At 43.8% G+C, this 15,752-nt stretch overlaps 2 long non-coding RNA genes across 2 annotated transcripts; one reads left to right on the top strand and one right to left on the bottom strand.

The window, feature by feature from the left end:
- Window positions 1–2,766: 2,766 nt before the first annotated feature.
- On the top strand, window positions 2,767–9,058 carry LOC121681876. Its single transcript, XR_006022333.1, has 3 exons — window positions 2,767–2,846; window positions 7,951–8,039; window positions 8,274–9,058. It is a non-coding gene; the product is annotated as an uncharacterized LOC121681876 (long non-coding RNA).
- Window positions 9,059–9,103: 45 nt separating this feature from the next.
- On the bottom strand, window positions 9,104–11,968 carry LOC121681160. Its single transcript, XR_006022009.1, has 3 exons — window positions 11,902–11,968; window positions 11,674–11,727; window positions 9,104–9,198 (listed from the first exon to the last, which is right to left on the bottom strand). It is a non-coding gene; the product is annotated as an uncharacterized LOC121681160 (long non-coding RNA).
- Window positions 11,969–15,752: the final 3,784 nt, after the last annotated feature.

Here is a 15,752-nt window from a genome sequence, read left to right as displayed (position 1 = left end):
GTCTCGGCAGGGGAATGTTCTCCCGGTGATGGGAGTCGTAATACCGACAGAGTGGAGTCCCCTCCGCTTGAAACGCCATTTAATTTGGGGATTAAGCAAATAAAAAGCTATTATCGCTGGCTTGCCTCAGATGCAGAGCCATTGCGATTTGGTGTAATTCCCCCTCATTTACAGGAAATGAACTATAAAAGATTGGGAGTTGGATTTTTATGTTTATATGTGTCTCCTTCCCCTACCTTTTGTGTGTTTTGAATGATTCCCCCCTTTCTCTCTCTCTCTCTCTCTCTCTCTCTTCATGTTGCACAGGGCTTCAATCACGCATCAACCTCTCATCAAGAGAAAGATCCAACTGGAAAGTACCCTGCACCAGTTTTAATCGAATGTGCAGTCAAAATAATTAGCTACTATGTCTGAAATTATTTAGATCTAATTACAAGCAGATGGGCCCTGTATTTGCACTGAGGGCGTCTGAGCAAAAGCAATGGTGAGTGCACAGGAATAATTAAGAAGTTCAGAAGTGCAGTTTTTTCCCTTCGTCTTCTGTGGGTGAATAATCAACACCCTGATGTTAATTAGCACACTTTTAATTATTTAATTACACTTACGCTTTTTAAAGCAGCACGTCATTCCGGTGGTTTTCAGGTCTTGTCCACACATTAATTATCTTCATATAAGGCTCTTTGTTTGAGAGCCTTCATTTGTCGCCGGTGTGAAACGGCAGAGCTGCCTGTGGAGACTGAGGAGAAAGCCCAAGGTCACCGCTGACATCCTGAGTTAATCAGGTGAAGCAGAGTATCGGACTGAAGTCTCGTCTCTCGTTTTCCTTTATACGATTAAAACTCTTCTGAGATCACCTCAGAACTCAATTCATTTGAAAACGAAGCTTCAGCAGGCCTAAGGTGTCTGGATATGTTTGCTGAATTTTCACGACAGCTCCCAAACTTCTGATTAGGTGCAGTATTCATTTGGACTGGTTTACTCAAGTAGCACCGATCCTCAGGGCTGGAATTGTCTTGGAAGTGTAGGTACATAGGCTACATAAGTCTGATGTTTTCTGCCCCTAGCAGCAATGATTATCCTGATGGCCACAGGTTTGTACATTTACATTTATTCATTTCGCAGAAGGTTTTATCCAAATTCACTTACAAAATGAAGAATAACATTCAAGCTTCATTGCAAAAGAGACCTTAGGTAACAATAAATACTACTACAATAGATACCACTACCATAGGGTGAGAGTGCAGAAGTTTAAGTATTAGTTAAAGTGTAGTCGAATGAGTGGAAGAAGGAGAAGGAGGTAGGGCATGGCACTGCCAGTGACATTTCTTGGAGGAGTGCAGTGGCTGAAGGGTAACATAAGCCTTGATTAGAGCATCTAAGTAAGTGAGTGCAGACCCAGCAATCACATTAGCGACTTGAAGTTGATGCAGGTGGCTAAAGGTAGCCAGTGGAGCTCAATGACCAGCGGGATAATGTGTGCCCTTTTTGGTTGATTGAAAATCAGACGAGCCGCTGCTTTCTGGACCATCTGTAACGGTTTCACTGAACAAGTCAGGAGGCCTGTTAGGAGGGCTGAGTCGAGACTAGAGATAACCATGGTCTGTACCAAGAGCTGGGTGGCGTATAGGGTTAGGTACGGCCTGATATTTCTTATACTGAATAGTGCAAAGCAGCACAACCAGGTGAAAGATGCCACAGGGTCAGAGAAGGTCAGCTGGTCATCAATCATGACACCCAAGTTTCTTGCAACCTTTGTAGGAGCAAGAGTTAAGGAGTCAGTTTTGATGTTAAAGTTAAGTTGTATAGTTTGTTCGGCTAAAAAGACCAGCAGTTCGGCCTTTGAAAGGTTCAGTTAGAGGTGATGTTCCTTTATTCATGTGGATGTGTTAGAGAGACACTCCAACAGACACGCTGAGACTGAGGCAGGAAAGAGAGACAGAGTTGGGTATCATATGCGTAGCTCCAGCAGGGTGGTGGTGTACATAGCAGAGACAAGGGGCACCAAAGCCCGTTGAGGTATAATTCAGAATTCAGAGTATGGACAGTAGGATGCAGTCAGTCGTTGACCGTGTAAAAGCATCTGATAAGTCAAGCAAGATGAGTACAGAGGACCGAGCTTTGCAAGTGTACTGATGAGTAACTTGCAGTCAAAGAAATACCTGTCTGACAATGGAAATAATTAATCACAAGCATTAATCAACACAATAAGTGTTGCTCACAGTAAGTCTATCTGCCATAACTTGTATGTTTGCCGCTTTCCCCCTGATATATTCTCCCGGGGTGGCTGTCCCTGTGCTGGACGAAGAGATGATGTGCTGAGTGCCATCGTCCAACAGGCTCTGCTGCTGGTCATGGTGGCCAGAGCCTCATGCATGTGTGCTGTTGGCGGGTGTTCTGTGATGGGTGTTGCTGCTGCCCCCCCCCCAGCCCCCCTATGTAGTATGCTGCCTGGCAGGCGGTGCTCTGGGAGAGACAGCACCTGCCACAGTAGTCCGTCTGCTCACTCTGGAACTCACATGCATACAAATAAACAGACACACATGCACATGCACAAAATGCATGCGCTTGCACTAAACAAGTGCACTGTCTCTTGCTAAAGATATACCAATACACACACGCACACACACACACACACACACACACACACACCACACCACACCACAATTTACTCACAGTAAGTCTATCTGCCATAACTTATATGTTTGTCGCTTTCCTCCTGATGTATTCTCCCGGGGTGGCTGTCCCTGTGCTGGATGAAGAGATGATGTGCTGAGTACCACCAACCAACAGGCTCTGTACTGGAGGGATGGATATTACCCATGCAGTTCCCCTTGTGTACTGCGGAGGTCAGTAAAGTCACCTTGTAATACAATATGGAAATCATTACAACATATATATTTCTTTAAAACCTTTGTAGGAATTGATTCCTTGTTTCTTTTAACAAAGTAGTTTTATCTATAGAGGGTATTTAACAACATCCCATGTTATAAGATATTTTGATGTGAATGTACCAGGCTTTTCAAATTTGACTGTTCTCTATGACTGTAACGGCTAAGGAAATGTTATAACATCACGAGGAAAATGAGACAAGGCATTTTTTTCACAAAAGCATCTCAAGGAATATAATAAAATAGTTGAAAAGTGTATGGCATGGTTCCTATGGTCACCCCCCACACACACACACACACCTTGTCATCAGTAAAAACCCTTGTTATTACATTCTAAACTAACTGAAAAAAAAGAGCTGACTAGATGATTCTGGTGTAAAGTATGTTGCAATACTCGAAGCTGGTCGAAATGTTCAATATGAGGACTTATTGTGAAAGCCAAGGGCAGCACTGTATTGTACTGAGTGATAAATTACAGTGATTAGCCATTTAAATAAGTCTATTAATTGTAATCTATTTAAAATCAGCATGGAAATGCTCTAAATTATACCCAAATAGAGGTGATGTGGTAGCTGTTTTTTGTCAATGTTGTGTGTTTTTGTACAAGTACACATCTGCATGGAAACTGCACACCCTAGACTTTTCCCTCCCTTCTTCTCATTTCTGCTATTGATTCTGTCACCGTGGCGATGTTAAGCTATGCCAGAAATGTCAGAGAGATGAATCGCTGTTAGCTGTGGCTGGCTCCGTTCGGCGCGAGTGACAGAAGGGATAATTCCGTGCGGATCAAATAAATACAGATGTGAGGTAATTAGTTGTATTCCCTGGGAGCTCATTGCTGGCGCTCAGAAGATGTGAAGGATTGGGTGGCTTCCTGGCTGCAGCTTTTTTTCAATTTATGCCACACAAAAACAGAATAGGTCAAAACCCAGGTGGCTATCAATAAGCTATCTGGCTTGTCTGCCACAGCCAGGGCTGCTGTGGTCTTTGATAGATGATCAAGGACAACCTAAGTGCAAAGGAGAGGCAAAAACATGGCTGACAGTCCTCACCCAACTCCTGTTCAACCTGTGTCATTTGCAAAATCACAATGTGCTGCTTTCAAGCTTTCAAAATCTTGTAAATGCAGCACAAACAAAGGGAGGATATTTAAATCCCAGTTGGGCTATATACATATCAGATAATGCAGCAGAGAAATGATTGTAATATAGCACACACAGTCTCACTGTTTAAGAGAGTGCTCAAAAGTAAATGGCTGGGCAATTAGGGGTGATGATGCTGCTTTGATCTCCAGAGTGATCTGCAGATAGAGCAGAATGTAATGATATGGAGCGCTGCGAAATCTGGAGACACACAATACCATGCTTGCCCAAGCCCATCAGCATAAAAAGGAAGTGTCCCCTTGTTCACATGCAATTATCGCCCCTTCACAACCAGGATATTTATGCTTAGCAGTTAGCAATGCATCGATTTAATATGCCAGTAATCAGTACCTACTGCTTCAGGTCGGGAATGTTAATTTTTTTCTCCTCGTGCTTACAAAGTAGCCTTTGATTTTCTGTCACACGTTAATTACTGTGTTTTGCCACTAGATAGGAAGCTTTTTGTAAACTAATTACAAGGTAATCATTTTGTACTGTGAGCGTGTTGTTTTCACCTCTCTCGCTTGTTTTTGTTCTGACACGCACCCATCTTGCAGGCCCCGGACTCCCATCCCATCCCTACCTTCCAGCTATTAGCTCTCCCTAATTCATGGTGTGACACGGCGAGGATTGGGGCCTGTAATTGTTGTGGTATTGGTGCTGTTAATTACTGGAGTAAACGGTTGAACTGCTGCCAGAGCCCATTGTGGTGGTGCGACGGAGGGCTTTAAATTGTGTTTTCACCATCTGGGGACACAGGGAGCGGGACGCGAGCGAGAGCGAGAGCGAGAATGAGAGTGAGCAGCGGCGAGGAGAGGAGGGCTCGATCGCCAGGCTGCAGCCTCGGGGCTTCCAGGCCATATGGTGCCAGCACTTTGCCTCGGCTTTTATTGCACACCTTGCTGTTTTAATCAATGGCAAGCCTGCTCACATACTGGAGAGAGCCGGCGAGGTTATTTCTCAGTGTCATTTCTCTCTCTCCTCCACCACCAGCCTTCTACCACACACACACACACACACACACACACACACAGACACACACATACACACACACACACACAGACACACACACACACACACACACACACACACATACACACACACACACACACACACACACACACACACACACATACACACACACACACACACAGACACAGACACACACACACACACACACACACACACAGACACACACACACACACACACACACACACACACACTTTCTGCTCTCTGCCTCCGTAACCTAATGACTTTGCAGTTGTGCTGCTCTGTGATCCCGTGACTGACCCCGGGGGACGTCTGTGATTGTTTGGCCCAAGCTCGGGAACAGTTTAAATATATCCTTGCTTCAGCATGTCGCGTCTTGATTGGGTCAGGGCGGCTCTGTTAATTTTGTGTCGCACAGCCGTGATAAACACTTTCAGGCAATGGCAACAGGAGCATTAACACACAGTAACACACCCACACCTCACGGCCTGAGAGCTATACGGTGACAGGGATATGGCCTGCACCCTCCCTGATTGCACATTGACTGGATCCTTTGTGTTGGTGGTGGAGCATGTGCTGGATGGTGGGCTTGTGCTTTATGGCTTGTGCTAATGCATCAGTAAAAGCTTTCGCTCTCACCATCGCCAGCTACACGTGTGGCTGCTCGGCCCTCTGCAGAACACAGTGCTATTGCTGCTCGGTTCCCTCCTCGGTAGGCAGGCAAGAGGAGATGAGGACTTGTGAGAGAAGAGAGGAGTCCCCCCGCCAGTCGGCAGGCTGTGTGCATAGTGTTTAATTATTGGCGGTGCTGAGGAGCACAGCGGGGGGAGAGAGTCAGCAAACTCACTGGGAAGAACACAGAAGCCCAGAAAATTAAAACCAAACACACACACAAACACACACACACACACACACACACACACACACACACACAACATAACACAATTACTCCACTCCCTTTGCTCTTTCTTTCTTTCTCTCTCCCTCTCTCTCTCCCCCTCTCTTTTTCTCCACCAGAGTTTGGGGGATGGGGGGGGGGGGGGTCGTGGGAAGTGTGCCTGTTGTTGGGATTTTGAATGTTGTGTGTCAGGGGGGCCAGCAGGAGAGAGTGATAGACTGCACTGACCCCAGGGCCCCAGTGTGTGTCATATTGAGCTTTGAGGCTGAATTGCCACTTCTTCATGGTCTGGATACTATCAAACATGTGCACTAGTTACCAAGGCAAATTGATTAAAACATGTAGAAAAATTAAGTTTGATGGCTTTAACAGATGGAGGAAAGGACCTGGTCATTTGTAACCGGCTTTATGAACCACATATGGCCACTGAAGTCCATATGTCAGCCATGGCCTTCTGCAGTTTTGCAATGATCAAAATGTGTTTGACCGATTCCACATTGGCTAAGTACAGAACAAAGAATAACAGTGTGTGTATAATTCTTCTGTTTGTTGTGCCTTAATTGATCCAATTCTTTTTCAATTTGCTTTTTACATATGTTTCCGTGTGTGTACATTTAGACTTTTTTTATTTGCTTCATTGAATGATCTGCCACTGTGTGTGGGGGGAAATGTGCCTTTCATGCTGTGACCGAAAAGACAACTCTCTTAACAAGCAGAGAGGAGGATTGGCACGGTGGCGTTGCAGAGCTGGTCGAAATGTTCAATATGAGGACTTATTGTGAAAGCCAAGGGCAGCAATCGTTGCCTGCATGGAGTAACTGCTTGTGTTTGTGTCAGAATAAATCATTTCAAGTGCCCCGTTTAGTGCGGGCTGCTATCCAGGGTGCATGAGTGAGCGCCTTGGATGAGGTAATTTGTTCATTTGAAGACAACTGTGACCCTAGACTTTTCCACAGTCCACTGAGCACTCTACTGCTCATGAAACAGCGAGCTGGGATTTGACCCCTGAGTATCAGGCCTAAAATTGCCAGAACCTTATGGGTGAAGTCAAGTCAAGTGCCTTGGGGTGTTATGTTGTCAGTGGGAAGCTCCATCTGATATAACTTATGCATTTTCACAAAATGTATAAACATTTAACCATGAAAAGACCACAAAGTACGAAAATCGAAAATATGCATCTGCTACAGAATATACATTGCTGGTTATTCATAGAAAGTTGTCATTGCTGTAAAAAGAGGTTAACTCTAAACTCTAATTCCAGTGTTATCTACTAAACACACTGGTTATTCGCTGGGTACAGATTAAAGACAGACATCATGAAAGCTTGTATTACCTACTGAATTGGCAAGTAAATGCAGCAATTTGGGCCGCAGAGCATCCAGCCACCCTCCATTACCCACCTGGGGGACTCTCTCAGATAGCTCAACAAAGCAATTAACAACATAATTAAGTGCCAACGCCATAGTGGCATTTCGTACATCCAGAAACAAGACCGTATTGATCAGAGAGCTGCGAGGTGGCCTCTGATTGATCGGCTGATTGACTGGCTTGAGTGTTCCGCAGGCTCTCTGGGGATGCGGGGGAGAGTGCAGGTGGAGCCGGGAGCTGTGTAGCGTAGCTTAGTGTGGCGTAGCATAGTTTAGCGTAGCGTAGCATAGCGCTCAAGCTAGAGCCATTAGGCTGCAGTGTCACACTTGGCTAATGGGACGTCACAGCTTTTCCTCAGTGACAGCGCTGTTTATGTGACTCATAGGACACTCAAAGGTTCGACTACAAACACACACACACACACACTAATGGAATCTCGTAAATGCACTCACTCTCCTCTACACACATACACTGTCGTCTGAGAACTCGATTGTGGTATGTGGACTTACTTTTCAAATGTGCTTATTATGCATGTAGTTTGATGTATATAAAACATTTACATAATTTTCCTCCACTGTTTGTCTTTTGCCCTGGACTATACTTGAAATAGCCTACTTGACCCAGGTCATGTAATCAATCTGGCAAAATACTGTTTCATTTCAGAGAGATTAATCAGACAACGGTGACTTGTGGACAGATGTGGACTAAGATATCCCTTGATCCCCTTCTGGACAATGGCCTGTGACATCAAGGTATGGCTGAGAGAGAGAGAGGGAAAAATAGACAGAGAGCGAAGGATAGTGACATAGACAGAGGGAGGGAGGTAGGCTAGATAGATAGATAGAGGGAGGGAGGGAGAGAGACCCTCCTGGTTTTTATGGCCCCTCTTCCTTTGGGAGCAGGACAGATTGCTAGGGAAGTGTTGTGGTAGGTCATCAAATAAACTGCCATGTCTTATTGTGTCAATAAACTAATTCCCCTTTTAGGCACCGACCTCTGACCTGTCGGAACTGGCCCGCCATCCTGGAGTGTGTCGGAGCTGGGAGGAGTGACTCGTCTCAAGGGTGTTGAACCATGTCTGGAGGGGGGCAGGAATAATTCATTCCGGAGCGGGTCAACAGTGTTATTGGAGGCGCTGATGAGCCTGAAGCCACCAGTCCGTTTGCCATTTACTGTCATTCCTGCGCCTTCCCATATCTAAGACACTGGGTAGTAGGCAATAGTAGGCTAATTGCAATCTATTTTGCAGGAAAATGTACAGTGGACACACACAGGGCTTGAAATTGTTTAAATAATGACGATATGATAAACACACAAATGCACTACGGCTTCAGAGTATGAGATTTAGCAGAAAGTTTTCAGGTTATTTGAATGTCTGTTCAAGCTCAGGCCTTATTAACCACGTTACGACCAGCGGAGCTTCATTCCATCCTGGGAAGTGTGGTCGTCTGCTTCGTTACCGTCCTCCTCAGCTCTTTATGAGCCCCACGCTGCTTCCCGTCTCTGCTCCCACATACACCGGCTCTTCCGCAATGGCTCCCCAGCCACACGGGCGCGCCACGGACCCATTCTGCTAACGATCCCCCATTTCCAAAGACTAAAAGCCCCAGAATGAGGCTTGGGTGAGATGAGTTTCTCAGCGGCAGCGTTTGGTTCGTTTGTTTGCTCCTTCGTTGTCAATACTGATGGGTGTTCTGCAGATGCTGGGCTTGATCGTGTTGTGCCCAGATTGCTGTTTTGTAAATGATGTAAATAGATTTACTGGTGGCTCTGAGGGGGAGTTGAAATTTAAAGTGAAGAAAGTACAATGGAAGAGGGGTAATTGGATGGGGTTGGGAGGGGTGCTGGGTGGAGGGGGTGATAATCTCATTGTCTTCTCATTGTCTTCTCCCATTGCATTTCAAGTGAGCCCTGTTTTCATAAACAAAAATATTTTGTTTCATCAAACTTCTCCTTTACAAATATGAAGTTCATTACAAATGTAATTTTGCAACACAGCATGCAGTGCTTTTTCTCAACCACTAGAGGGTAGTATTCTATGGAAAGAAATGCAGAGATGGGATGAATGCTCTCTTGTACCTCACTATGGTTTCAACTGCAGTCTTAGTCAAATGTAAATGACTATCAAAAATGATCATTAAAGTAGACTGTCCAATGTCCTGTATGATTTCTTTTGTCCTACTTTTGCAGATAAGAATTGGTACCGCAGAAGGACAAATTAAGAAATACATATTTTGCAAGCAGCATCCTCCAGAGTTACTGTACTGACAAAAGGGAAAGCTAAATGAACATGACAAATAAAAGAATATAAATGCAAGGACAAGATACACTGTCAAGAGACACACATCAAAAGAGAGCAGACAGAGCGTGCAAAGCATGGAAAAAGGAAGGTTGTATGCGTATGCATACACTGCATATGAAAAATTAAATTGTATTCTCGATTATGAAGAGGTAGGCTACAGAATGTTGCAATGAATGGTGCAAAATCTGGAAAAAAATGAATGGTGCAAAATCTGGTATCTGGTATTGTACATGTGTGTGAGAGAGAGAGTGTACTTGTGTATGTGTATGTATGTGTGTGTATGTGTCAGTGTAGCCTATATGTGCATGTGAGTGTGTGTTTAATTGTATGTGTGTGTGTGAGTGTACTTGTGTATGTGTGTGTGCGTGTGTATGTGAGTGATTGTGTGTGTGTGTGTGTGTGTGTGAGAGAGAGTGTACAGTATATGTGCATGTGTGTGCGTGAGTGTACTTGTATGTGAGTGATTGTGTGTGCGTGTGTGTGTGTGTGTATGTGAGTTATTATGTGTGTGTGTGTGTGTGTGTAAGTGTACTTGTGTATGTGTATGTATGTGTGTTGGTGTGTGTGTGTGTGTGTTATTCCAGTGCTCTGACCTCTGAGGACATGCTGAAATTGAAATGACACTGGAGACGCGTGTGTGCGGGGGGTCTCGGCGGCAGGAGGGGTGGCCACACGTCAGGCCAGAGAGCGACAGCGCGGCGTTCCCAGAGTTGCTGCAGGGTCCGAGAGCCTGAACTCTCGCCCTGTAATTACACCATGGCTCGCCCTGCAACCACTCAGCTCAGCCCACTGGTGTCAGTGAACCCCAGGCACAATACCACCAGCCACCAGCGCCCAGCCCAGCCCAGCCCAGGAAAACCTGAACGGCCCAATCATTTACCACAAATGGACCATCCTCCTCATACCGCAGGTCAGTAGCAGGGCAGATGTCTGTAACTGTAGCCTGTGCTGGTAAGCCTAGATGTCTCTGTGTGTGTTTGTGTGTGTGTGTGTGTGTGTGTGTGTGTGTGTGTGTGTTTGTCTTCTATAGCACTGAATCAGCACGATGCATTAAAGGAGACGAGGAGGCAGTGGTCTGGCCTGCTGCACAGGACAACCCCACTGAACCATTCAAACACACACCTAACGGTCTAGGGCGCGTGTGTGTGTGTATGTGGGGAGGGTGGGGGGGGGTTGGAGTTGTTGGAAGACCTGTCTGGAGAGCTGAACAACTGTTTACATTCAAACCTGTTGTAAAAAAAAGAAGCCATCTTAGTATTTTTTGTCCACGTTATGATGGGGGGAGGTGGAAGTGGGTCGCATGTGTTTGCCCTTGTGTTGAGCTCCAGCCACATTGTGCCGTAATGAAGGCTCAGCTGCACGACTGCGGCTTTTAATGAAAAAGTGGGGGCTATAGAAAACAGGTACAATCCACACTCGTATTTCAGGGGGCTTTGTTATGTCTGACAATGAGGCGGTGCGCTGCGATTCTTATAGACTTGGTAAATGGCCCTCTGGAGTCTGCCCATCACCCAGCCGTCCGCATCAAACAGACAGGAGCCACCACAGGATCAATACACCGCTAAATCAGACGCGCTGCTGCCGCTGCTGACTGATGCCTCCATTTATAGCGCCTCATACGTGCACACTTGTGACTTGTCATGTTATTTGGATCCCATTTGAGATCCATTGTAGAATTATCAATTTGTGATTGTCTCGTTTTTTTCTCACCTCCTGTGTGTGTGTGTGTGTGTGTGTGTGTGTGTGTGTGTCTGTGTGAGTGTGTGTGTGTATAATTGTGTATTTGTACGTATAAGTATAAGTATATACTTTTGATCCCGTGAGGGAAATTTGGTCTCTGCATTTATCCCAATCCGTGAATTAGTGAAACACACTATGTGTGTGTGTGTGTGTGTGTTTGTGTGTGGATAATTGTGTATTTGTGTGTGTATGTGTGTGTGTGTGTGTGTGTGTATAAGTATGTAAGTATAAATATATAGTCTTTTGATCCCGTGAGGGAAATTTGGTCTCTGCATTTATCCCATATTGACCCCTCAGTGTCACCTGTTCGTGTAAAATTGCATTGTGAGTGTATGACAAGTTACCAGAGAGAATTTTGCAACATCAGCACTTCAGATACCCAGTTTATGATGCCATTTCTGAAAAATAAATAAATAAAAAAAACCTTAGTGGACCAGTGAAGGTAACGCCTTTTATTTGTTCTGTTGCTTGTGGCATTCTCTCTGATACTGGTCTCAAAGACAGTTCACCTTATCCTTGGGTCACAGTAGTTGGAGTAGCATCAAATAGTATTTACAGACTAGTAACCCTACCTCACTTCGTAGACACTCTTCATTTCAAGGCCTTCTACACCTGGAGGTAGACCAAAAAAAATCCAATCAATTATAGTAATTCATGGCACACACACACCGACACATCCCTGTTTAAACCTGATCCTAACCAATTCAGCTGTCTTTCAGCAGTGCTTTAACATGTCCTTTGAACTGTCAGCTGATGCTCTTCACTGTCCAGTGACTAAGTCCTACAGGTTGTGTGTGTGTGTGTGTGTGTGTGTGTGTGTGTGTGTGTGTGTGTGTGCATGTGTGTGTGTGTGTGTGTGTGTGTGTGTGTGTGTGTGTGTGTGTGTGTGTGGAGGCAGTGTGATAATGGCACGTCCTGAGCACACCTGTAAAAAAATAAATGAATAAAAAAATCTGTGAGACCATTACTGGGCAGAAGGTCGGCAGGCAGGCAGCCATTTGCATTTCCTGGCAGGAGCATTTAAGTTGACAAATAGGATCGGGAGCGAGACCACAGCCACCTGCCACTTAGTTATTAACAACTCCTTCACAAGTGATTTATCTGGCTCCTATTTAAAAAAAAGAGAGGGGAGTTACTGTTGGAATATTATTCAGAAAATTAGCCCCTGTTTAAGCATAAAGCCTTGACTCTACTGACCCCTTAATATACTTATAATGATGCCATTTACCATACAGAGGCTAAGTCAGTCCGACTGCTGTTCAACACCAGTGTGCAAAACCAGGTGCTCCTCTGCACTGCCTTCCACAGCACACTGCAATACAATCTAGACTGTACACAGTCAATTTTTCTCTGAAATTGTGTTATCAAGACGTTGTTGGTATGCACTAAATGTTTTGGGGTACATTAGTACATTTTCGATAACTGTTGTCTGTTTACTAATGATGCAATACATGTTGTTTAAATGGTGTTCTGTTGGTTTTTATTTTATATTGTCTAGAGGACATACTGTAACTTGCGTATTTATCTTTATCTAGTTGGTCTTTAACCATAAAGCTTTAAATAAAAAGCAGTGTGGCATTTGGTCCCCTAATCCCACTGGATTAAAAGTACAAAAACAGAAGTCTGTGAGTAGGCTAAATGATCACAGCATTTTATTTATTCATGTGGCCACTGATTATTAATGTATGTCTATACTTTGCGGTCGCATTATCAAGCTGTTGTCTACACTCCACCAGTTACACCCCTATGCGATAGAGCTGAGCATTAGGATTGCTCAGTTCAAAGAGACCTCGATGAAAATGAACCAATGCTAGTGCTAGTTACTCCATTGTCTGAACATCTCTTTTTAATGTTTCATAATTTAAGAAAAGCAAGTTGTGGTAGATACGGTAAATAACCATATCTGCCACAAATTAAATGACATACACCATTTCGAGGCAGCTGGCATTTAGGGATTGTTTTAGAATTCCAATTCATGCCCCAAAACAAGAAACACCCATCTCACTCAAGAGAGGCCAGGTGAGTAAATGAACCACATTTAATGGCCAAAGAGCTGTTGGCACAGGCCAAATCTGTCTGACGGTATTATCCCCAGTCATCATCAATTACTGACCTCAGATTCAAGTTAAAAAGTTGGTCAGACTTTCCATTGATTTGTTTGCTAAATATTTCAGTGTACAAAGCAGCAACCTGAAACTGTGGCCTCACTGCAAAGGTGGACAGACGTCACCTCTTAACCTTGACTTCATTAACACTAAAAGCGTTGCCATGGACACTCTCCATGTACACTAGTTTGGTCTGTGTGAGGTGTAATTCAGACCCTCTCCAAATCACTGATTTATATGATTGACAGATAGCAGAGAGCTGATATGCATCTGATGTGTGCCTTGTTTATGTCTTGACTGAAATTATATTTTATGACATGTCCACAATGTCTAGTAAAATGAATTCCAGTAAATTGTCATTAAGCCATGTCATGCGATGACATCGGCTATGATAATCGAGAAAACACGGCGTACCTTGTATCAAGCCATTTCGGAGTTGCATCAGTACACTCTTATTTATGGAATAGTTCAGCGTTAACCACACCAGTGTCAAGGTTTATCTGTACAGCTCTCTGATAAATGGCAGTATAAGTGACATGACAGCTGATTTGATAGGGTCAGGAATGGGGTGAATAGGGGTTATGTTGCATTAGGCCTACTCGAGCTTTTGTGATCGGTGGAGAGCTACAACCTGAATCAAAGTAGCCTTATTGAGCTTAGGGGAATTCCAGGTTATTAAACTGGTCAAACAGAGATGAACCACATACAAACACATTAAATAGAAATGTGCTTAAGCATTTACTAGTGTATACTGAATATATAGATATTCCTAAATGTTTTTTTTTATTTGGATCGGATTTATTTGGATAATCTGTGTTCCAATTTCAACCAATAATGTAGACTATGCATCTTGCTCCTTTTATTTTGTTTTGTTTTGTTACTTAAACCATCCAATATTTGCGATTTTTCAAGTCTGTTCATTTTGTTTTTCTTCTTTCTTGTAAAAAGTTAAATAACTTCAGCTCATATGTCTGAATTCAAATAGCTCTCAGTCCCAGCCAAGCAGCTTGTAAATTGTGGGGAAGAGAGAGACCAGGGAGAACTTGGTCTGGGCTGATAAAATAGTTTTTAATTACCAGATAGTTGCTCTCAGTCATATAGGCCTCTGCTCAGGCCCCAGCCAGCTCCACGCTTTGATTTCTGATAATGTGGATTGCTGACTTAGCGAAATATCCAAGCACCTTCTCTCTGAGGGTCAGTTTGACACACTGCCATATGGATTACCTGCTCTCATCAGCACAGTGCTGGTGGAAGCATTAACCGGGACACTCCTGTTCGTCTTTGTCTCTTTCTCTTCCTGTGACAATTAAACAACGTAATAATGCCCTACAAGAAAATCTATTGTTGTTCCTGATTATTCCAGTTGTTCAATACCTGTGTCAAATCACAACAGACGAATAAGTGTGAGATTGCATGTTTGTCTTTTCCTTAGCACAGCTGCCAAGGCAAATACAGACATGTATGTATTCAGTATGTGTGCACAGTGACACAATGGCCTTTGTGCAGCTCCATTAAAGTCAAATTACATCAATGGTAGCATCATCCTTAACTATTATCAAGGCAAATTTAGTAATTGACTCATGATTGCTAATGTACGTGCAAACAGGAAAAAAAACACACGATAAAGCACAGTGTGTCTGACTTCTTTTTCATGATAAAAGCATGGATGATATAAAGCATGCTATTCATATTTAGCTTTTACATTTTGCTATAATAGAACTGGAAATGTTAAGGACATTGCAGAACTATATATTGTTTGCCATGATAATGGCTATAGGCAAGAGGGCAAAGGGTTTTTATTTCAGATGCTGTTGTGCCAACCTACAGAGCTTTGCATTTGTTCCAGTATAAAGGATTAAGCTTAACCAGCTGCTCATCATTAAACATGACCAAGGTCAGCAAATGTCAAATATCCCAGTGGCAAATGCAATGCTGTAAATTACAGCAAATGGACACTAGTCTTTGTTGAGGGATCAATGGCTTGAAAGCATCAAGCATTCAGACTATCTATGATCAAGCACCTGAATCAGCCCTGCAAGATAAGGCAGTAATCAACAGAGGGTTAAGTGTTCTCTGTTGTACACTCATTTAACACTAATGGCTTGTGTCAAGTGAAAATCTTTACATACTAATCCTGCTTTAAGCTCACACAAGTGAAGCATGGAGATGATACAGCCCAGCCAGAGAGCAAACATAGATATACATAGATAAATATTCTTTTGATCCCGTGAGGGAAATTTGGTCTCTGCATTTATCCCAATCCATGAATTAGTGAAACACACTCAGCACACAGTGAACAGAAGCACACACTAATCCCA

Source organism: Alosa sapidissima, chromosome 14 (assembly GCF_018492685.1).
Source record: "Alosa sapidissima isolate fAloSap1 chromosome 14, fAloSap1.pri, whole genome shotgun sequence".
Lineage (NCBI taxonomy): Eukaryota > Metazoa > Chordata > Actinopteri > Clupeiformes > Clupeidae > Alosa > Alosa sapidissima.
The sequence above is the reverse complement of the archived record's forward strand: the minus strand, read 5'-3'. Positions and strand labels throughout refer to the sequence as shown.